The following is a 24,231-nucleotide window of genomic DNA, read 5'->3' on the forward strand; positions in this document are numbered from 1 at the left end:
GAGACTCCTTCTGGTGAGATAGGGTTTTATTTTGGACAATGTTTTTCTTTGGCATGACGTTAGTCTCTCACGGGCAAAGTAGGCAGGCTCCGAGAGAGCCGTTTCCCTCTCAGGGTTTTCTGGCGTGTTCGTTTCCTGTTTCCTTTGGCCTTCTTTCCTTCTCTGGTCTAGTTTGGCTCCCCACCGGTCAGGTATGCAAAACAAACAAACAGAAGAGAGGCCGTCATGGCTCAAGGTCTCTACTGAGTCACCCAAGAGGAACCGGGTAGTGAGAGGGTCACCGCTGACAAGTGCTTTATACAATATGGGGGCTGTGAGGGAGGACACTAGTGAGAATAGGGTGTATGGGGAATGCGGTAAGAAATGGGAACGGGTGGGTATATTTACAGAAAATGTACAGGGCGGTAGTCAGGCGTTCGCAGCGCTTATGGAGGAGAGTCTCCCCGCCTTCCCACCCAGCCTGCGAATCGTTGCCGCAGCTGTTTCAGCCACACTCCTCCCTTGGGAATGTGGCACGGTGCTCCCAGGGTCATTGGCCTCCTGGCTCAGCTTCCTTCTCGTATCTCTCACTATTCCGCACTCCGCTGCCGTCACCGTCTCCTTCTCCTGTCGGCCACGCTCCTTCGCCAAACTCCTCCGGGATGTCGTCATACGCCGACTTCTTGTCTTCCTGGATTTTCACCAATCCGGTGGTCCTGACGTCATGTGGAGGCGTTGTTTCATCTTCGGCAAAGGCCCAGTTAAAGGCACCATCATCGCATTCTTCCTCCAGCGTGGTTGTCAAGGGATAAGAAGTCCATTCGCTCTGAAGGGAAGGAGGGGAGGCGGAATCAGCGACCCACTATTCCCAAGAGGGGTAAGGCTCTTCCACCCGCCTGTCCTCCCCCCCCACCTGTCGTTCCCATTACATTCACATATATACCATAGTTATAGGCCCCTTAGGCTCACTTCTCAAAAGGACAAGTGAGGATCATCTTGTCGTGTCAACCTTTAAAGAACTTATAGAATCAATCAGGAATCATTTTTATAAAAAACTGAAGGTAAACTCGTTCAAAGCCAAATACACCCTATGGTATAACTCAAACTGCAGAAAGGTTAGGCAGGAACTGATTTCCGCAGTCAAAAGTGGGAATAGAGCTGACATTACGGTAGCGAACAAATCATACAAAAGTGCACAGGCTAGAGCAATGAAGGAAAGGGAGGAGGAGCAGCGCCGTGATTTAACTAAATCAGCCTCTCTTAAAAAAAATAAGAAGACTTTCTGGCACGTTTTAGCCAATGGCATTAAAACTATGGAAAGAGACAAAGACTTCCATATCCATCCATTTACTTGGGTTCAACACTTTAGTCAACTTTATTCAAATCATAACAATGAGGGGGGCTCTGCTGGTGTTAAGAATGATTCTGCTGTAATCCTGGAAAGGAACAAAACCACCCAGATTATCTTTACTTTAGAAGAGACACCAATGACTCTTGAAAACATCAAGAAAGGGAAATCACCAGGTCAAGATAAGCTCCCCAGGGATCTTTACTGTTTTGAACCAATCGTGTGGGGCTACATATCAAACCTGATATCCAACTCTATAGCTGGGGGTGCAAGATTCCAGGAACCTTGAGGGATGCCGACATTATCACAATCAACAAATAAGGGGAAAAGGACACTCCAGCTAACTATAGGCCATTGGCTTAATCCATAAAGCACAAAAAATATTTAGCAGGCAGACCCTGAATAGAACCCACAAAGGGATGTAGAAAAACGAGATTTTGTCCCATTTACAGGCGCGATTTCGGTCACATACAAGTACCATTGATCAAGTGTTTCTCTTCCTTCTATTCTTGTGGGAAAAGGTTACACTGAACAAGGGACGCTTGTTTGTGGCCTTTTGCAGGTCTGTGATCAGCATTTAACCTGATCTCTCGAGAGAAGGTGTGGGTCACTCTTAAAGACTCGGGGATGCCGGTGAATGTATTACACATAATAACACATCAAAGATGGAAAAGAAAGGGAGAGGTGACTGAACGCATACACAAAAACAGGGGCACCCTTCAGGAATGCGTCCTACTTCCCACTCTATTCACACATTACATAAATGAACGTATACATAAACATCATGATTAAAATGGCGACTCACGGAAACTGGCGAATTAAAGAATTCCTGTCCTACTCCTTGCCTACGACACGTTCTTAATATCTAAAACTCCAACGGGCCTGCAGAACCTTATGAACCAGTTTTCAAATTTGTGTGAAATGTTAGGTTTAGAAATCAATGTCTCTAAAGCCAGGTTTATGACCTTTCATCCACAGAGGTCATTTAGGGGACAAATGAATTTAAACCGCTCCCTCCTAGAGGTGGTTAAAGTAATTTTGTTAGTTGGGTGTTAGAATTGCTAGTTCACTGTCATGGGCCCCACAGATTGTGAAAAGCCAGTTGACACTGCAGTATCCTAAGTCCACGATTGTGAAGAAGCTTAATCAAACTAACTTCCGACTGATTAAACCTGTACTAGAAATCTATCACGTTAGAGGGCTCGGGGCAGCCCTCTCTGGAGAAGAATTATGGGGTGCAGAACAAACAGGGGCATTTGAGAAAACAAAAAATACACTGCACTTAGATTTCCAGTTAGCACTCCACTAATCCTGCTCCGTTTTGATTTGGTACAAACATTTTTTTTGTATTTGGCAGCTCTTTGACCACTAATTTATTGTCTTAGGGTATGGATAAGTAAATAGATGATTTCCTTACGTCAAGCACTTGTAGAGGTGAGATATAAATATGTGGCTTTTTACCCTGGTTTAGACAGATAGAGTATTGGTTGTATAAGCTACGGCTACATCCAGTTGAGAACAATTCAGAGCAGATAAATAAAAAATTAAGGGGCATATTATCAAGAAGGGCGTTAAAAATTATCGCCGGTTTAGCAGCAGAAAACTGCTGCTAAAATGGCGATAATGGGCTTGATAATATGTGTTGCAATCAGTCCTGTTGGTACATTCTGTCCACCTCTACCCTTCTGCCCTAGTTGAGTTCTCTCACCCTGAAGCTCCCTGTGGAATGTTGGTGTGCTCTCCAGTGAGGAGAGTGGATGGTCAATTAATAAGCATCTTTCCTTATCATCGGACTCCTGTCATTCTTCAGGAATTCCAACACTGGCAACAGAACTGCGCAGGGGGCAGTAGTGACCATCTCCCCTTTGTGTGCTCTCTCTACACGTAAGGAAGATAGCAGGAAGAAGAAGAATTACACCAAGTGCTGCCGGGTTTTGATCAGTTCAACTAGGAGGTGCCAGAGTTTTACAAGGATGACGTGAGGCCAATCCGAGTCGTGTACAGCAGCGTAGGGTAAGACAGTGAATGCAGGAAGCTGTGTAGCAGATCAGAAGGAAAGAAGAATTTGTCTGGATGAAAACCTTATCTGCTGCGTATCCACAGAAGGACAGTGATTTGTGTGGTATCGGCATAACAAAGAGCAGGAAGTCGAACCCTTGCAGAGTGTGAGCGAAGAGTGGATTTGCGAATTGGGAAGGAGTAGACAAGAACGAGTGAACAAATTTAGCGGGCGGAGGAGATTCTCAGTTGTTTATGTACTTGTTGCTGTTTTTGGGAGAGTCTTCGTTCGTCTGAGGTGCGGAATACTGTGGGGCTTACTGAGGTCGACGACAGCTGGAGAAGCGGGATCCGCGCCGGTGTAAAGACACGAAAGGCGAACGCTCGGCGCTGGGTGTCATAAATCCAGTCAGGTTCTGACAGAGTGTTTCCGTGTTGAGGCGCCTGCGCTCTAGTTTCTTCAGTCAGCTGTGGGGGCCGGATCGTTCTCGAGGTGAGCTGTTTCGTGAAATAGGAGAATCCTGCCGGAGCATCAGGTGTTAAGGGCCGCCAGACGCCCCTGGAAAAATTGAGCAGTATCCGGCAAAGTGTAAATCGGCCGGCGCATCAGGAGCTAAGGGACGTTCCTGTCAGAGGGATTGGGTGCTTTAGCTGAAATAAACGGCAATTTAAGGACAAGCAAGGTGAAGTTAAGGAGGACAGTTGGATATTTATGCCTGATAGCCTGTTGGAAGGCAGTGAGTTGATTGATTGTCAGTTTGGCTCCATGGTCCGAGAGTTATTGTATGTAAGCACCGTTTCATCTCTACCTGAACACTTGACTCTGTGGCGTCCCTAACAGATTACAACATTTGTGTACCATTTTGACTTGTAAGTGCTCACCCCATTAACTCCTACTATAATTACCAAAACCCATCTGGTACACCCACACCCTCCTAGAAAATGGCAGCAGCCAGCATGAATCAACCCTCGCCCTTCCTGAATGATATTGGGGAACCAAAAATAAGTTGGAAGGAATGGGTGAAACTATTTGAATCTTATCTTATAGCTATTGGGGGACAGAGGTTTAATTCAATAAGGAAACAGCATATTTCACTCCATAATTTGGGTGTGCAAGGGTGCAAGGTATATGAATCATTACCAGTGCCAGAACAGGAGGGGAATGCAGTTGTAGAAGTAGATGTGTATGAGAAACCATAGGAAAACTGGAAAAACACTTTGGGGATAGAGTAAATGTGGTTCTAGAGCGCCACAAGTTTTTTAAAAGGAGTCAGGGCAAACAGGAGTCAGTGCAGAATTATATCGCAGCTTTGTGGGGCCTTACACAGCTATGTGAGTTTGGTAACCTCACAGATTTATTAATAAGAGACCAACTTGTGAGGTGCACTAATAATCCGCGCATCCAAGAGAAATAATTGGCTAAGAATCCAGGGCTAAGGGAAGCTATTGAAATAGCCAAGTCAGTGGAACACACAGCCAGGTGCGTAAAGGAAATGAAACCAGACGGGGAGGTTGTGGCAACCATTAATGATGCAGAGGACAGGAGTGACGTGTATAAGATGAAATTTAAGGAGAATGCCAACACCAGAGTAGATTATAGAGAGAAAGGTCCCAAGTGTTACCGGTGTGGTAGCAACAACCACTTTGCTACTTTTTTCCAATGCCCTGCCAGGTATGTCACTTGTAAAAAATGCAATAGGAGGGGGGCATTTTGCTAGGGTGTGTCGGGATGGAGAACTACACACAAGAGATCAGGATAGGAACACAGAAAAGGCCACAAGTAAAGAAGTGAAATATATTGAGCAAAAAATGGATAAGTTTATTTTGCAAGTAAAAGATGTCAGTGACACAGTGAATTCTATTTACCCTAAATGTGAAGTATTAATTGATGATGAATGTGTAGAAATGTTTGCGGATTCCTGACCCCCGTTCACACTACTCAATAAGGATGATTATGTTTCCCTGGGCAACAATACGATTAGTGAGTTAAAAACTCCAGATATTTCTCCTAAAGGATACAACAAGGGAATCATTCCCCTTTTGGGTATGAAGAATGTGCAGCTACAGTTCAAGGATAGGAAAACCTATGGAAAGGTATATGTAGTAAAGTCGGGTTCTAATCTTTTAGGATGGGTACACCAGAAAGAGCTGGGAATCATCTTAAACCCAATAGCGCTGAACAGGTCTTGCTCACAGAGAAGTTCCATAAGGGGGAGGAAATTTGAGATGAATTCAATTCAATTCAATTCAATTCAATAATGACTTTATTCGGTAGTTTTACAAAAACCATAAAAGTTCAGAAAAAACAGTTACAATTTTATCAAAAAAGTTAAAAACCGTTAAGTATGCATTTGTTTAAAAGAAAGCATATTAAAAATAGCAAGCACTTCTCAGTTCAGTTTGTGCAAGTTTTTCGACATTTATAGTAACATACAGTTTTCCTGTTATCTTAGTTTCTTTCGTTTGTGCAAAATAGCAATGTTATTCGTACTCATAAATTCGTGCGATGACGTATACAAAATTTAAGATAAAATACGATCGCTTTAGCATAGTTTTCATTTTCAAGGTACTGAAGTGCCAGATACGCTGGGCGACATTGACAAAAACCCCAGAATTTCAAAATAGGCAGTATCCAGCGTTTACGGGGTTCAGTAAAGAATTTACAGAATAACATTGTATGTATCGTTGATTGTGAGGACACTAGATCGCAAGGGCACATAGGAAGTGTGGATGTCCTAACATTTTGCTTTGGAAATGCAACCAATAGATGAAACAGGTCAAGTCTGAAACGGGTGAGCAACATTTTTTCAAACTGTGTTAATTTAAAGTTCAAGTAGGGTTCGACGGTAAACACAGTCTGGACTAATAAGGAGTGTTGGACAGATGGTTTATGGACCTCGGATAGTAAGCGTAGCTGGCGCAGATGAACAAGGCACTCCCTTTTTAGGTTCTTTTTTGGGATTTCTTTTATCAGCAATGGATGATCAAAATACTTCCTATATCCTAGATCTGTTAGTAGCGCTTTGACATAGGACAACCATTTGATCTTCTTAGAGTAGTCTAATGTTAAGATGTCTTGAATGATCGCCCTAGTCAAGTGACATTGCTCAGTGACCCATATTCTGCGCCACAACATTATTGGCTGCAATTTTATAATGTCTGTGATGTAATCAATGCCCAACTCAGTATGGCAGGCGTAGGTGGAACAAGTTTTTGGTACCGCCAACAAATATCTCAGGAAAAAGTTCTCTATTCTTTGTATTGAGTCCACATTTGTAAAGCCCCAAATCCCCGCCCCATATGTTGCTGTACTTACACATTTTGAGTTATATATTTGCAATAATTCTTTAATTGGTCGCTGCCCCAATCTCTGTGAGAAAGTTTTTAGCGAAGATTTCTCTCGGAGGAATACCAATTTCCTTGCATTGATAGCTGGGCTCCATTTAAATTTTTCGTCGATGACGATCCCTAAATAGGGATAGGTAGTAGTCCTATCCAGATGTTCACCCTGTACCAATAGTTTCCTGTGTTTTACATTTCTTTTCTCCCCTGCATGCATTGTATAGGTTTTTTTTGCGTTTAATTCAATAAGGAAACAGCATATTTCACTCCATAATTTGGGTGTGCAAGGGTGCAAGGTATATGAATCATTACCAGTGCCAGAACAGGAGGGGAATGCAGTTGGAGAAGTAGATGTGTATGAGAAACCATAGGAAAACTGGAAAAACACTTTGGGGATAGAGTAAATGTGGTTCTAGAGCGCCACAAGTTTTTTAAAAGGAGTCAGGGCAAACAGGAGTCAGTGCAGAATTATATCGCAGCTTTGTGGGGCCTTACACAGCTATGTGAGTTTGGTAACCTCACAGATTTATTAATAAGAGACCAACTTGTGAGGTGCACTAATAATCCGCGCATCCAAGAGAAATTATTGGCTAAGAATCCAGGGCTAAGGGAAGCTATTGAAATAGCCAAGTCAGTGGAACACACAGCAAGGTGCGTAAAGGAAATGAAACCAGACGGGGAGGTTGTGGCAACCATTAATGATGCAGAGGACAGGAGTGACGTGTATAAGATGAAATTTAAGGAGAATGCCAACACCAGAGTAGATTATAGAGAGAAAGGTCCCAAGTGTTACCGGTGTGGTAGCAACAACCACTTTGCTACTTTTTTCCAATGCCCTGCCAGGTATGTCACTTGTAAAAAATGCAATAGGAGGGGGGCATTTTGCTAGGGTGTGTCGGGATGGAGAACTACACACAAGAGATCAGGATAGGAACACAGAAAAGGCCACAAGTAAAGAAGTGAAATATATTGAGCAAAAAATGGATAAGTTTATTTTGCAAGTAAAAGATGTCAGTGACACAGTGAATTCTATTTACCCTAAATGTGAAGTATTAATTGATGATGAATGTGTAGAAATGTTTGCGGATTCCTGACCCCCGTTCACACTACTCAATAAGGATGATGATGTTTCCCTGGGCAACAATACGATTAGTGAGTTAAAAACTCCAGATATTTCTCCTAAAGGATACAACAAGGGAACCATTCCCCTTTTGGGTATGAAGAATGTGCAGCTACAGTTCAAGGATAGGAAAACCTATGGAAAGGTATATGTAGTAAAGTCGGGTTCTAATCTTTTAGGATGGGTACACCAGAAAGAGCTGGGAATCATCTTAAACCCAATAGCGCTGAACAGGTCTTGCTCACAGAGAAGTTCCATAAGGGGGAGGAAATTTGAGATGAATTCAAACAGCTATTCTAAGAGGATCTAGGATGTTTGCACAATTTCCAACATAAAATCAAGCTAAAACACAATGCTAAACCTGTGGTGCACAGTTTGGGTACAGTGCCTCTTAAACTAAAAGAGCCTCTTGAAAATGAGCTGCGCAAGTTATGTGACTTGGATATAATTCAACCCATAGACTGTTCAGAGTGGTTGGCTCCGATAGTTATCGCGGCCAAGTCCAATGGAGAAGGGATCCGCCTCTGTGTTGACTTGCGCAGTCTCAATGACTGTATCTGGGTGGAAGGACATCCCTTGCCAATAATCAATGAAATGCTTAGCACAATGGGCCCGGCAAAGTACTTCAGTGTGATAGATCTATCCATGGCATACCACCAGATTGAGCTTCATCCGGATTCAAGACCACTCACGGCGTTCATTACACCTTTCGGAGCATTTATGTTCAAAAGGATGCCTTTTGGCCTTGCGTCAGCTGCAGCTATTTTTCAAAAAGCAATGCAGAGGATCTTGGAAGCTGTGGAACGGACCATGTATTTCCAAGACGATATCTTGGTCTATGGCCACAATTCCGAAGAACACGACGGTGTATTGAGACAAGTTTTTAAAAGACTCATGGATGCTTGCCTTACAGTAAGGAAAGAGAAGTGCAAGATAAAATTACAACAGGTCGAATACCTGGGTCATTCGATCTCAGAAGAAGGATTTAGACCTAAGAGCAGCTTGATCCGAGCTGTAAAGGAAGCTCCCAATCAGAGAAACAAAGAGGAACTCAATTCTTTCTTGGGACTTATGGAGTATATGTCCCAGTATGTTGACAACTTTGCTACTAAGTGCGAACCCATGAGAGAAATTTTGAAGAAAAACAAAGAGTTTGTGTGGAACGAAGAGCAGGAGGTGGTGGCGAATGCCTTAAAGGAGGACTTAATCAACTCCCAGGCCCTGGGAGCATTTGACCCGTCAAAGAAAACCATTCTTGCAACTGACTCCTCAAACTGTGGGTTGGGAGCCACCCTTTTTCAAAAAGATGGGAATGATGAGAAGATCATTGCCTACGCGTCTAGGAGCCTCTCTCAACCAGAGAAGAACTACTCCGTAATCGAACGGGAAGCCTTAGCGTGCTTTTGGGCGGTCAGGCATTTCAAGTTTTTTCTATGGGGTTTGAGGTTCACGATACGGACTGATCACCAGCCTCTCACGTTTATATTCTCTGTGAAAGGCCTCGAGAATTGCACCCTGCGCATCAGCAGATGGATTCTAGGACTCGAACATTTCAATTTCAAGATAGAGCATGTGCCGGGCAAGGAAAATAAAATTGCAGATTTCCTATCAAGATCACCTTTCCAGAAGTAGGAGTCCCTGAGGAAGCTCTAGACAGTCCTATAATGATGATGGACTTTCCAGGCATCACAGAAAAGGAGTGGGAAGATGGCATGAAGGAGGATAAGGAACTGAGTACCCTAAAAGAGCACATTAGACAAGGATGGCCTAACAGGAAGAACGAAGTTGAAGCAGGGATCGAAGAATTTTGGGAAATCAGGAATGAACTGAGTGTCATTGGAGGCAAGGTATATCGCAATAATAGGGTGATACCCCCTAGGGAACTCAGGAAGAGAGTTATTGACTTGGCACATGAAGGCCACCTTGGGCGTAGTGCCACCAAGGCAAGAGTAAGAACAAACTTCTGGTTCCCAAAAATGGATGCCATGGCCGAACAAATCGTAAAGGAGTGTGGTGCTTGTGCAAGAAGCGACACGTCTAAGGTGAATCACAAGTCTCCGTTGTCTCCAGTTAGTGTCCCGACCAAGCCTTGGAACAAGTTGGCAATGGACATCATTGGGCCGATGCAGGAACTGGGTGTGCAAAAGAGATTTATGTTGGTTCTGATTGATTATACTTCACACTGGATCAAGCAAAAGTTTGTGCATAGTATCACCACTAAATCGGTGATTCAGTTCTTAAAAGAGGTGTTCTATGAAGAAGGTATACCTTCACCCATAATCACCGACAATGGGGTACAGTTCACCTCAGACAAAATGCAGGAATTTCTGACAAATTTGGACATAAAGCATGTAACCACAGCCTTGTATTGCCCAAAGGCTAATGGTCTGGTGGAGAGGGCAAACAGGGTCATTAAAGAAAATATCCAGTTAGCTGCCATCAATGGACATGACGTAGAGAACTCCTTGAGGGAATGTCTGTGGGCATATCATACGTCACCTAATAGAGTAACTGGGGTTTCGCCTTTCGTGTCCTTAAGTGAAAGGGAACCATGTACCAAGTTTAATCCCAGTTGGTTAAGTGGCGGAAGTGTCAGGGGAGTAGATCTGGAGGAGGCAGGAGAAAAGGTCAGACAACACCAAACCAAATACAAACAGTGGTACGACCAAAAACATGGTGTTAAAGCTCGAAAGTGGGAGGTGGGTGACATGGTGCAATCTAGAAAGAACACTAAGATGGGGACCACTCTCAGCAAATTTCATTCTCCTAGCAAGATTGTTAAAGTGCTTAAGAATGTGGTCCAGTTAGAAAATGGTCAATGGTGGAGTTTTGACAACATTATAAATGTACATACATAATGTATCTTTCTGATTTACTACGGCTGTTGTTCTGCTGGTGGGTTTCCCAGCTGGCCATTTGCCACCCTTGATGTCCTGTTCCTTCGTTTTCCTTTGGTCCTCATTATAAGGAAGGGAGATGTGTTGCAATCAGTCCTGTTGGTAGATTCTGTCCACCCCTACCCTTCTGCCCTAGTTGGGTTCTCCCACCCTGAAGCTCCCTGTGGAATGTTGGTGAGCTCTCCAGTGAGGAGAGTGGATGGTCAATAAATAAGCATCTTTACTTATCATCGGAGTCCCGTCATTCTTCAGGAATTCCAACAATATGCCCTTGAGATTTCCAATAGAAGTCCATGTTCTGGTGTGAACCTGGGCTTCTATTGGAATTCTCCAGGGCATATTATCTATCCCATTATCGCCACTTTAGCTGCAGTTTTCTGCCGCTAAACAGGTGATACTTTTAACGCCGTCCTTGATAATATGCCCCCTAATAGCTCAGCTAAAATCAAGATACTAGAAGTACATCGAAGAGCACCTGTGGACTAAAATTGATAACGGTTCTCTAACTGACAGTTTATCTGAATTTCAAATTTGCCATGTTTGTTGAGCCTTTTCCAGATCAAACTGAACTTCCTCAAGCATGGGCCAGGTTCTTGAAATCCAGATATGGTATCTTGCCCTTAAATAATTTAAGTAGATGGCAAGAGTACTCTAATACTCCTATCTGGCCTGCCTGTAATGTAAACTCTGAAGCGGATGAGAATTTTTTGTTCTTTTGTCCCTCTTACCTCAAATGGAGAAAGACTTGAATCATCCCAGTATGTCGTAACTTGTCTGTAGACCATCCAAAGGGCGCAATTAGGATACTAAGATCAGAAAACACCAAAACGTTTTCTTACTCAGTATCAAGATATTTATTGTTTGCATGGTGTACAGATGCAAAGCATTACAATTATGATACCTGCAATGTGCACCTTAGGGTGGTTTTACTTTACTTTACTGTAACATAAATCATGGAATAATGATGTGTTTTATATTGTTATCTTTATAGTTTTTACTGATTATTTATGTGACTATGATACATGTATTTGTAATTTTTAATGTTTGGATTATTCCCTGGGAAAAAATGAAAAATTTGGACTAAAGAAAGATAGATTATGAAAAGATGTTGAGTTCATCGTTTATTTGGATCATCAATTCTATTGAATAACTAATGATTATCTCCTTTTGAAGACATTTTAAATTCATACCAGTGGGGTTTTGGTGCTGGGGCAGTAAGGTGCAGGGCACATCTCCTGACCCCTTTTCATTGGAACACTTAACAGTTGTTACTTCTTTTGGAAGTTGAAATGCATCACAAAACTGATTACATGGAATCCATTTTTCATGGGAGTAAATGCAGAAGTAAGAACGTCCCTTTGTAATTATAAAATTCGGAAATCATCAGCAAACCCTAAACAAATTTTTATATCATAAAATATGGTGACACTTTACTAGGTTGTTAAGCTGCAAACACATATTTCTCCCTTGTTTTGTCTACTGCAGCAGATTTACAAGTCCTTGTCAGCGGATTGTATGTCTAGTGGAGACTGCAGCACTAGCTCATTCAGCATTTCTTCAAAACACTTCACCCATCTTCATTGTTGCTATTCGTTACCCATGATTGTCTTCTCAGCTTTGTCTATAACTGGTCTTTCTGGCTTCCTGTATCTGCCCGTGAGTTTCCTCGTATTGCCATAGAGTTCGTTTAAGTATCCATGATCATTGATGAATCTTTGCTTGTCTGCTCTTAAGCTTCTCTTTGCTTCCTTGTTGATTTTTGTGTACTCGCCTCGAGCTTTTGATGGTTCTGCTCTTGTCCTGATGGTGTTGACTGCACCTTTCCTTTCTCTCTTGGATTTTGGCGAGAGTCTTGGTGGAGAGCCATTATTTATGCTGGCATTTCTTGGGACCCGTACCTTCTGGCAGCTTGATATCTTTCTATGATCTTCTCCCACTGTCTTTCTACTGGGTCTCTGTTGTCCACTAATACTTGAAACTTGTAACTAAAGGTAACTGAGTATTCACTCTGTTTCCATGCATCTTTGAGAAGGATGGTGTTATATTGCTGGTGTCAGTTTGTCTGATCCATCCATGCTTTCTTCAGGTTTATTTTTAGCCTGTACATGGCAAGGTGAGGGTCTGATGCCATGTCTGCTTCTCTCATCACTCTCAGGCACCTCTGGAACTTCTTGGCAATACAGACTTGGTCGATCGTAATTTCTGTTGAATGGTCTGGTGACACTCACATTGCTTTTGTATTCTTTTGTGAGAGAATACACTGCCGCCTATCACCGACTGTTCAGGGCTGTTAGAATTGGAGGTCTCTAGTTGGCACAGGTAGGTACTTGTGACAAATAGGGAACCTCTCCTCTAGTCAGAGTAATGGGGATTGAACTCCTAAAATAAGCCCTGCTCACCCCCTTGGTAGCTTGGCACGAGCAAAAAGGCTTTATTTCAGAGGCGTTGTTAAGTTAAGCATTTGTGACCACATACAGTAACCCTGTGACAACACTACAAATGGACACCACACAAGGTTTTATATCAAAAATAGTTATATTTTATATAGAGTTACCACAAGACCAATAAACGACAAAAAGAATCCACTGTACTACCAGATTTGAAGAGTTCTTGTAAAAAGGTTTAAATCAAGGTTCGGACGGGCCACAGCGTTGTTGAAAATAACACAGAGTCTAACAAATCCAGCGGACCACGTCGGTACGGGCCCACTCAAATGTCGACTGACTCAGTTACAGTACTTTTTACTTGAGGCGGCCGGCACGGATGTGCGAGACAGTTCTGGTGTGCGTCGTGGTGCAGAAAGGAAGCGTTGCAGGATGCGTTGTCCCTCGATGCGGTGAAGGCAGCGGCCCTTTGAAAGAGTCGTGGATCCAAGGCATGCGTTGCAGGGCGAGGCGGTGCTTCGATGCGGTGCTTGCAGCTTGCGATGCGGCGACAGAGCCAGAGTTCGGGAGCTGGCGTTGAGCAGTCTGGACAGTGGTGCGAGTCGGGTGGTGTGCCGCGAAGCATGCGAGGCGGTGCCCAACTCCGGTGCGGTCACAGGACTCGGAGTCAGCAGCATGGACCTCTTCGGTCAGACCAGTACAAGTCGGTGTAGCGGGGCGTTGCGCGCCGCGGTGTCCACCAGTCACGGTGCCGGCTACGGCTCTGTGACAGTGTCAGGACGGAGTCGGTGAGCGCATAGCTTGCGTTGTTCGAGGCGGACGTCGCTTGATGCGGTGCCTACAGGACACCGGGCCGGTCGTGAGAGTCGGTCAGAGCCCCCTGCCTCAGTAGCCACTGAAACAGCGTTTCCAGCAGCAATTCACAAAGGCTGGTGAAGTCCACTGGTCCTGGGACTTCGGTCAGGGGGCAAGCTCTCTTCCAAGCCCTTGGAGATCTTTTTTGCACAAGTTGAAAGAAAAGTCCACAAAGTTCTTTCTCCTCTCTTTGGCAGTCAGGCAACAACTGCAGGCCAACCTCCCAAGCAGCACTTCAGCTTGGGAATAGTTTCTCCTCAGTTTCTTCAGGTTCCTTCTCCTCAGCAGCGGTTTCGTCTTTTAAGTCCAGAAGTGATCTAATCTCATGGGATCAGGGTCCCAATACTTATACCCCAAAATCCTTTGTTTTCTGAGGGGAGAGGGGCCTGTGCCCAGTTCAAGACAGTTCTGAAGCACCCTGTTTACCAGACTTCTCCTTTCCTTTCCAGCGCAGGGCAGGCACATCAGATGCCCCACAGGAGGTGCAGCCGGCATTGTGGAAGGCAAGTACAATTCTGGAGCACTTTGTTGACAGTCTTCCTTCTCTTCTTTCAGTGTGCAGGGCAGAGACATCAGACACACCATAGGGGGTGGAGCCAGCATTGTAGAGGGAAGGCCCACCCCTATTACGGTCCCAGGAGCAACTTCTCCCTCCCATCTAGATGCAGATCTCCCTATTCACCACCGGGATGCCCCAGCTTGTCTCTTGGAACCCCCCAGCCCTGTCACTCACTAAACCAGACAAAGGAATACACAAGTTCGCAGAGGCAGGCTCAAATGGTTAGGCAAGCAAATACCTACTTTCTAAAAGTGGTATTTGCAAACACAGAATATTAAAATAAACTTAGCTAAAATATGTATTTTATTATACTGAGTCCAGGCATACTAAACTCAAATTTCTACCATTTTCTCTGAGTCTACTAGGATTATACACATGTAATAATCTAGTAGCCCATTCTGGCCTATGGAGAACAGGTAGCCTTGCAATAGTGAAAAACAAAAAAGGCTGTAATTCACTATTAGGACCTGCCACACACATTACAATGGACCCTGCTCTTGGGCCTACCATAGGGGTGACTAATATGAAGACAAGGGAAGGTTTAGGGACTGGCAAGTGGGTGCACTTGCCCAGCCAGAATGACAGTACCAGACTACACGCAGGCTCTGCAATGGTAGACCTTAGACACGTTTTACAAGGCTGCTTCTGTGGGTGGCACAACCAGGGCTGCAAGCCCACTAGCAGCATTTGGATTTACACGCCCTGGGCACACTGAGTGCACTGTACTAGGGTCTGACAAGTAAATCAAACATCCAATCATGGAACCACTAATCAATACATCAATTTACAGTAGGGAGCACTCGCACTGTGGAACTGGACAGCAGTGGCACCGTGCCCAAAGCATCTAACACCAGCAAAAACACCTGAGGCAACAGCGAAAATGGAAGGGAGACCCTCGCCAATGGTGCCAGGTCTAACAAAGGCATAGACATCTGCAAGCCTTTCACCCTCCTACGTCATGTCGCCAAGGCCATGGTTGCCCATGACTTCTTCGTACATAGTGTTGTCACTGGTTAACATATATGTTGATCCTCTTTTTCTTTGTGCAGAAGTTTGCTCTGATGAATCTGGGACCGTGGGCTTCACATTCAATCTGAGCTCCTTTGGCTACTGGCATTAGCATCAGTGCTACACCAGGAGTGTGTGGGGCATTCTCTTCCTTTTGTTCAGAATACAATGCATTCCTTTTGCATCCCGACTTTTCTGTCCACCTGTTTCCATCTGGACTCGATGATGCCATGTAGGGCTGGGCTGTATTTTTTCATCTTCACTGCCACTTTGGCTGTCTTGCCTGCCTTGCACATGGTCCTCACGTTCCATGTCCCGATGGTGATGGTCTTTGGCGAAAGCAGGTGCATCTGCTTTGTGGCTTCTAAGATCTATGGCTCTGTGTGGAGTAGATTCCTCTCTCCCTATGGCAGGGATGTCTTTTGGTTGACGTTTCTGTAGCTGGGATTTTTTTACATGGTGGTGTAGCTTGCCTCATGCATAACCCTCCTCGTTTTGCAGCTGGGATTAGTCCCTGCCACGGATGAGTAACCTGAATATACACAGAATATCCTGTAACTACTCTTCCCTCATCATTTTTAAGGCAAGAACCCTCAACATGATATACATCATAATTATGAAGAGGTGCATGTCCAGATTCAGCTGGGCTTTTATGAAAAGGGCTGTAGTGAGGAGACAGAAATGTAGTTCTCCCTCTAGTGAAAAATGGGGTTGGGTTTAGCATTGGGCATTTTACCAAGATGATATGAGCAACATCAAGCAACTAAATGTAATATCTCAACAACCTGAAGATGGAAAGATGCCCTGTTTAGTGGTCCGTAACAGTGCAACTACAGCATGAGGTAGGGTAACAGTGAGAGATTATCCAGGAACAATCTTTTCAGATATTTCAGCAAAATAGGCAGCCACTACCATAGTGCACAGGCATGGGGGCAGCCCTGCTGCAACAGCATCAAGTGCAGAAGAATAATAAGCAATTTGTTTCTTGTTGTCACCTTGGTGTTAGGTCAACACTGCAAGGGTAACGTCCTCCCTCTTGTGACATTTTAGAGTGAAAGGCTTTGCATACCCAAACAAGCCCATAGCAGGGTTTATGGATCAGTAAGTTTTCAGGGACACAAAACCATTTTCTGTTTGTGTGAATGGGTCAAAGATTCAGAGGTCTCCTTCCACATAAGATCCTGTAAACGTTTTACAAAGTTAGCATAAACTAGCATTCATTAAGACTACCTTGACATCACTAAAAGAGTGTGCATTTACAGTGAAGGGAGGGGACATCTTACAGATAGCTTGGATGCAATCAACAAAAATATACCTCTCTTCTGCAGAGATGTCATGACTTAATATCAAACACGGGCAAACAAGCCAGAGGCATTCAGCCTACATCTGGCTCGGTCAGTGTGCAGATAGATGGACAGGAAAAGTAGGTCCACAGAATCAGACACTGCCAACACGTCATCAACTAAGCTGAGCTTGGTAGAACAACAAAAGAAGTAAATGATCTAAATCGTTTGTGAGTGCTTTTCCAAATATAGAAGGTGATTCTCTATACTTCTGTGGATGTTCACATAATTTGAGAGATATTGAATGAGGAACCAAAAAGGAACTGGCTCTCGGGATGTAAGGGAATACAGAAGAAAGGAGAACATAATTCGACAGTAAAACAGTGAGCTGTGGGTGAGATGCCTTATAGAATAATTACTGCACTCAGTACAACAGGAAGGCTGAGTATTACAATAGAATTATAAGCTTGCAAGTCAATGTTAAAGTTTCTTCATCAAGCTTTCTGATAGCTGGAAATGGAGTATTGCTATAAGTAGAGAACTAAACCTTCTGCTTCAATAGGACATTCACAAATGTTTTCCCTCGTGTGGTTTGTCGTACTCACAGGAATTAAGGAGTAAGTCAGAAAAAAAGCCTACTTTAAGTCTCACCTACTCACAGAAATACCTTTTTGAACTGAGTCATCAATCATGCGAAGAGGCAACTATCCATGCCAAGAGAAATCGCGCTGGTGTGGACTTAATCGATTAGAGCTGGGATGCCCGACATTGTTGTAGGAGGGCCCGATGCACAACAAATTCCCAAATAGCAACATAAGATACATTTACAAGCACTGAATCTAAATAAGTCTATGAGACTGTAGTTGGCTGCTCCTGCCTGGGTGAGAAATGGCAGTTAGAAAATATCTAATCCAGTATATGGGGAGAAGATGTGGCCTTACGGCTAGAGCTGCTGACTTTGGAGCTAGGGAGCCAGTTTGGACTCTCAGCCTCGACTCAACATCCTGTGATTCTGGACAAATCAATTAATCTCCCAGTGCCTACCAAAAAACGAATGTGTCCTTGTGCAACGTAACTGGTGCTCATGTAAAGCGCTTCAATACCTTTGGGTCAAAGTTGTGCTATATAAACTGCAACCCCAAAAAAAAGAATACCATATGTAACTCAATTCTTGCATTTCACTTATTTTTAATAAGGGCTAACTTACCATGTAAATGTCTTTATGCTGCAATAGGCAGATTTGCCACTTTTTCACACAGCGCAGTGCAGCAGCCGCAAATACTGCTCTGCGTGAAAAGAAGAGAGGAGGAGAGCACCAAATTTGTGGAAATATGGCATTCTTCTGCTTTTTCCCTAGCGCCAGTGCTGAAATCAGCTGCTGTTCGCCACAGGGACACCTTTGCGCTATGGTGCAAGCTTGTCTTCGTGAGTATACGTTTTGTACTGGAAGGGTATCCTTCCAGTGCAAAATACTATGCATAGACTGACGTTAATCTTTTTTCATCTTTGTATATATGCTGTAGAGTGCAGCACATGTACAAAGTCATAAAAAGGAAGGAGAAATGAAAGCATTAATCCTTTCTTCTGCCTACTTCACAAGGGTGCAGTTTTCTGGCGCTAGACCCTGTCTATTTATTTTAATAAATCGGGTTTAGGGGGAAAAAAAGATTTTGTGCCAATTTGCTTCACATTTGTGCTGCAACCATGGCAAAAATCTCAATAAATTTCCCTCCTAGAGTTCTTAGATCTTATACCACCTTCACTAAGGTTATGTGAAAATATGGAAGTTTTAAAGCTATTCACATCCCTTACCAAGCTCCAGTGAAACTCAAGGGACTCCTAGGACAGGGTCATTGAGGCCAGGATGTCTTGTTTGGTGCAATTTTACAGTGCTTGATTTAAAAAAAAAATGTGCAGGGGCCTAAAGTTCTTCGTAGGATCCTTCCTCCCATGCTACTGAATTCTGGGGTTGTCAAATACCAAGTCTGGCTTGTCTTAATTCCACCTCATTCCTCTTTCTTCTGCCACTCATTACTTCCTATCTGTTTAACTTTTTCATCCCTGCTTTCTCCTTTTATCATAGTTGTTGGGCTTGGCCCATTTTCCCCAAAAATGTTTCGCTATTCACCCCCCTATTATAGGATGTCCCCCCATGTGGTTGGAAGTTGTATAGGCCATGTGTGGAGTGAGATGTCAAGTGTAATGTAATGCAAAGGTGTGTGCACTCATTAACCCCCATAGTAGAAATGTTCCCTGGTAGCATGCTGCATTTAAAATGGATGCCATGGCTGTGTGTTGTGCCACCTGACTGCAGTGGGTTAGCGGTCTAGTTGTTTGGTACCCAGCCATCCCAGCATTTGGAGGGAAAGCCTGGCACCCAGGGTGCTCTACTTCTCCCCCCTGAGCCAGTTTGAACCAATTCCCCAGAGGATTCTAGAAGCTTCTGGCACTGACTGGTAGGTGGGGTGAGGGGCATATAAATAAGGGGGCTGTGCCACCATGTGCTCAGACAGAGCAGGGACATGAACATGAGGGGACCTGCTGCCAGGAGAAACCACCACCTAGGCCTGTGTGCTGGACCCTGCACCCCACTATAACCCCTATGCGGTCCCCAGGGCTAGTGGAAGCCCCACTGCAGGAGTACAGGCTGCTGTACAGGAGGAGTGTCATGCTACAGTGGAGGATGGTTAAAGCCTACCGCCCTGTCTTGATGAGTACCCACTGACTACTGACCTTGCCCAGTAGTGCCTGCTGCTCTGCTACCTGGCCCCTGAAGAAGGAGCGCTACCCCTGGGCCTGACTGCTGGCAAGCGCCTGGAGAAGAAGAGCGCTTACTCTGCTGGCCAAGGAGCACCTAAGCCGGTGCCCAGAAGGAGGTGAGGAGCGCTACCTGTTGCCCCCAAAGCCCTGGTGGGACTGAGCTCATTGCCAGCGCTGGATTGATAGGACTGAGCCCCCTTGCGCTGGGCTACCGAAGCGCTGTAATCCCCTAAGCGTGTGGGGCCAAGGAGAACTGTTTTATGGCGAAGCGCTGTATCTGCAAAGCGCCATAACACCCAAACGCTATTTTGGCCCAGGACTTTTATTAATTGCTGTTGCCTGACTTGTGGCCCCTGCGCTGGGCTCTTGCAGTGATCTCCCCTAAGTGCTTGGTGGCTGCATGTGTGCTGATTTAGAAAGCGCTGATGGTGCCCACCCCGAGTAGTGGCGGCGCTTGGCATGCATACCTAAGGAGCGGGTGCCCACCCCGCGTATTGCCGCGCTTTCTGGGCTAATTGAAGCTAGCGGGAGCCTGCCCTGCGCTTTAGTGCCTCTTCGAGGGTGCCTACCCCAGACGTCAAGCTTGCCCAGGGTCACCGCCGCGACCGGGGGAACCATCTATGTCCAACCTGAGCGGGTGCCAACCCCGCGTGGTGCATCGCAGGAAGAAGCCTACCCCTCATCGCTGGCCGAAGGAATTTCCCCAACATCACTGCCGCGGAGCCCCGAGAGCAGGAAGCGAAGCGGCCCGCCTGGAGTTGGGCGGGACTGCGGGACAGATATTTTAATTGCACTATTGACCCTAATGGACTTACCTTTTTATTTCTTTTCCTTTGCCTTGTACATAATCCCCCCTGTATATATTGCCCTGAAGCCAGTTGGCGCAGCATTGTCGCTGCTGTGATTTCTGTTGCAGATTTGAGACAATACAAAAGTTATTCTTTTTCACCAAAACTGGTGTTGTGTCTCTTTTTGTGGTGTGCCTTGTGTGTCCTCTGTGTGTACTGCGTGGTTGCTTCACACATGTCCTCAGGAGTTTGGCCTGCCCGCTCTGCACCATGCTACCCCCGTAGAATTAGCTACCCCATTTCTAACAACAGTTTTCCTATCTTTCCCTGCCACTTTAATTCTCTATTTTTCAATCTTTTACCATTTCCCACCACCTACAACCAACTGCACACATTAATTGCTTTGTCCAACTATCCAGAGGTACATTGTACTCACGTGTTGCAAACCAGTCATTTGCACAACTATATCTCTAAAAGGACATTCTGCATTGATTGTCACCTCACCCATTGCCTCTCAGGACCGTGGTATCAAGTCTGAGGCTCTTTCGGCACCAGTGCTTAATTTGAGCCATGGTGGCCTGTGGGGGCCACTAGTGCTCATTTTTAGGGACCTGCTCATATTTTTCTGCATCTGATATTTTGCCCAAGCAATAGAGAGAAATATAAACAAAACAGGAAGACAGAGGAAGAGAAAGATGTAAAAAACATCACAAAGGGAGAAAGCAGGAACCTGCAATAGTGAGATAAAGAGGCAAGGGGGTGCCTAGTGGTGTATTAAAGAAGCACAAGGTGGAAACATGAATACGCAGCCTTGGTATTGGGCACGCCAAAATTAAATTTTACTAGCCGCAGGATTATGAGCAGAGTTTTGGACACCAGCACTTATTATTTTACAAATTATGCATTGTCCAGCTTATATTCAATTCTAGAGCAGTGTTGCTGAATTCTGCTAGCAATGATACTTAGGGGCTAATTTACAACAAAAGTGATGCATCAGCAGCACAAGGGGCTTGTAAATAAGTCCCCCATATCTACGAGGAAATGCAAAGCCACTTTGCGTGGCTTTTCATGGCCTCAAAGATATATTGTAAGGCAACGCTTGCACTGCGTTGCCTTAAACTGCGCCAGGGACGCATTCCATGGGCGTTGCGGTGGGCTTTTACATGCGAAACCAATGGGTTTTGACACATTCCCAGATTTGAGAGGATCTGTAAACCTGGGAATGCGTCAAAACTGTACACCTCCCCAGAGGAGGCGTAACACTCATATTCCTCTTTCTTGTGTGCTGAATTCTGAAGCACAAATAGAAAGAGGAAAAAGCCTCCATGGATTGTTTTTGTGCAGGAAGTTGTCCCCTCCTGCACAAAAACAATCCTACCAACAATTCAGACACCCTTGCAACATGGTGCAAGGGCGCCTGTGTTGGTGCTATGCATGTAATTGTGCGCTGGTGCAGGCAGAAAGGAAAGGAATGCACTGTATCTTGTAAAAACTGTGCATTCCTGCCCTTTTGAATTGTCGTAGGGAAGTGCAGTAAAAAGACTTGCAGGCTGGCCTACCCCAATTCATTGTAAATGAGGCCTCTAATTTCTAAGTACTACTGTAGCACATTTCTTTGATGAGTGTTTCATTATTAAGACAGGCTGCACATGGAAAGGAATCTGTAACAAATAAAAAAACATGAAATTTTAAACAGATACACCCTTTTTCTTCTTTGAAAAATGAGGGCGGTAACCCACTGTCATGGTTCAAGTTTTTGTATATTTTGGGAAAAACAATTGTTATACTTCAGTTTCCCTTTTTAAACAGAACAAGTTTGTACAAGGCATTTGCTAAACTAGAGCATTTCCCTTCGGTAAGAAAACTAATCCTTGTTTTTTTTCTCTTTTTTCAAATACTTCGCATTTTTTCGCGTTCATAAAAGAAGCCCTTAAGGATCGTCAAAGGTGGGGAAAGCAGACATGTTTTGAGTTAGCGTGAGGGGAAGGACAGTATTTGGATTTCTCAGAATAGACCTGCGCCAGTGAATGGGCTGCAGCTGAGCGATCACAGGACTGACAATGAGGATAATAGAAAACATGCTGGTGTTTCTGAAAGAGGATCAGCATGAGGGACTAATTACTGCAATCCTTTTTGGTGATTACTGTGGTACATTCTTCCATTGTGTGTCCCAAAAAACCGCATGTAAACTTGTGACAAGCCCAGCTTAAAACCAAGAATTTACAAAACTGGTAGTTTTAGTTTTTGTATTGTGAGTTTTTTTTTATAAAGATTCGCTAAGGCACACAGATCAAGTAGAGCATGGCAGCAGCAGGGCAAGCTTCTTTCAGGCACAGAATACGTTTAAAAATTGCACTCGTACGCATACACACAGACACATCACATAACACACACACACCAAACACACACACTCCTGCCGCCATGCACCAGACATATATATTCGGGGCACAAGTCCTTAAAAAAGAAGTGGGGGGCCTAACCTAGTTAGGCAGTATGAAAGTGACCTCACAGCGCGCGACGTCACGGCGCATGTCTTCGCATGTGGCATCACAGGAATTGACACAACAGGAAGTGACATCACAAGAAGTGACATTAGATCTAAGCTCTCACAAATATGTTTAACAGGTCTATCGGAAGTACATTTGAGAGCATTTCAAGTATACATGCAAACCCTCCTGATTTGGGCAGAAGATTCACACTTTTGTAGGCTACACATATAACAATGTTGCCTTTTGTCAGCGTAAAGCTTCCTTTACCCAAGGACTGAACACACAAATTCTACCTCCAGCCTACTTGACCAGGTATAATATTCCATATGCAGCACGTTTCCATTTAGGTGTGAGTGCTTTAGCTGCCTGCACTCTCTGGAAGTGATTCCACTCTCCTATGAGAAGTATTCTTACACAGCCATACCCACCTGCACTAATTTTCAGAGATTGGGGCTAATTTTTTGCCACAGACTATGACCCAAAGCAGAGAGAAAGACAGCTAGGAAATATACGGGAGAGACAAGAAAATGATGATGAAGGCCGATAACGTAATGAAAAAACAACCTGCAATTTTAGGCTAGTGAAAGAAATAGGTTATGGCAACCTTGGCATACAGCAATAGGACCCTAGGAAAACATTTGGGGCTCTGCATTTCCATTTTTACAAGTTACACATTGCCCCCAAAATGTCACCTGCACATTTATCACTAGACATCTCTCATGTTCTTTTTGATGGCATACCTATATCTAAACCACCCTCACATTTACCTTTGCAACTTGACATCTTACCCTGGAATTGGTACCACCAGAATGCCCAGACAAAGAATGGGTCATAAGATTTAAAGTAAGAAGTATTAGATTTAAAGTAAGAAGTATTACCTCCACATCAAAATAAGTGTAAGCTGCATTGTATCCAAAGTTGAAATGGAATAGATGACAAAGGTAACTCACAAGAAAAAGGCACATGCAATTCCAGTCTCAGCTAGCACTTTCAAGAAAATGTTGGCCTTCCAAAGGAAATATGACCAGTTTGCATTGAAAACTAGATGTAGGTACAGTGAGAGACACCACAAACTGTCACCAGTAATCTGTATCTATACTAGATTATGCTCGCTAATAAGACCTCTGCATGTTCTAGCTATGTTACACTGCCAACATGGTGCACCAGAGATGACCTGTCGGCCAAACCACCCATTTGCCTTGCCCCATTGGAGACCAACCGTGTGAGCAGCAACAGGAGATGGGCAGCGGCAGCGCAGTGTGGCCCCAGAGTTCCTAAGGCACCATCCAACTGGGCTCCGTCGGCAGCTGCCCCTCCACACAGACGACAGCACATAGCAGGGCACACTGTGCACGGTGGAAGGCGCCACAACCAACAACACAGCAGAGCACAGATGAGCATGCTCTAGAGCTCCATTTTCT

This window comes from Lissotriton vulgaris, chromosome 8, assembly GCF_964263255.1.
Source record: "Lissotriton vulgaris chromosome 8, aLisVul1.2, whole genome shotgun sequence".
NCBI lineage: Eukaryota > Metazoa > Chordata > Amphibia > Caudata > Salamandridae > Lissotriton > Lissotriton vulgaris.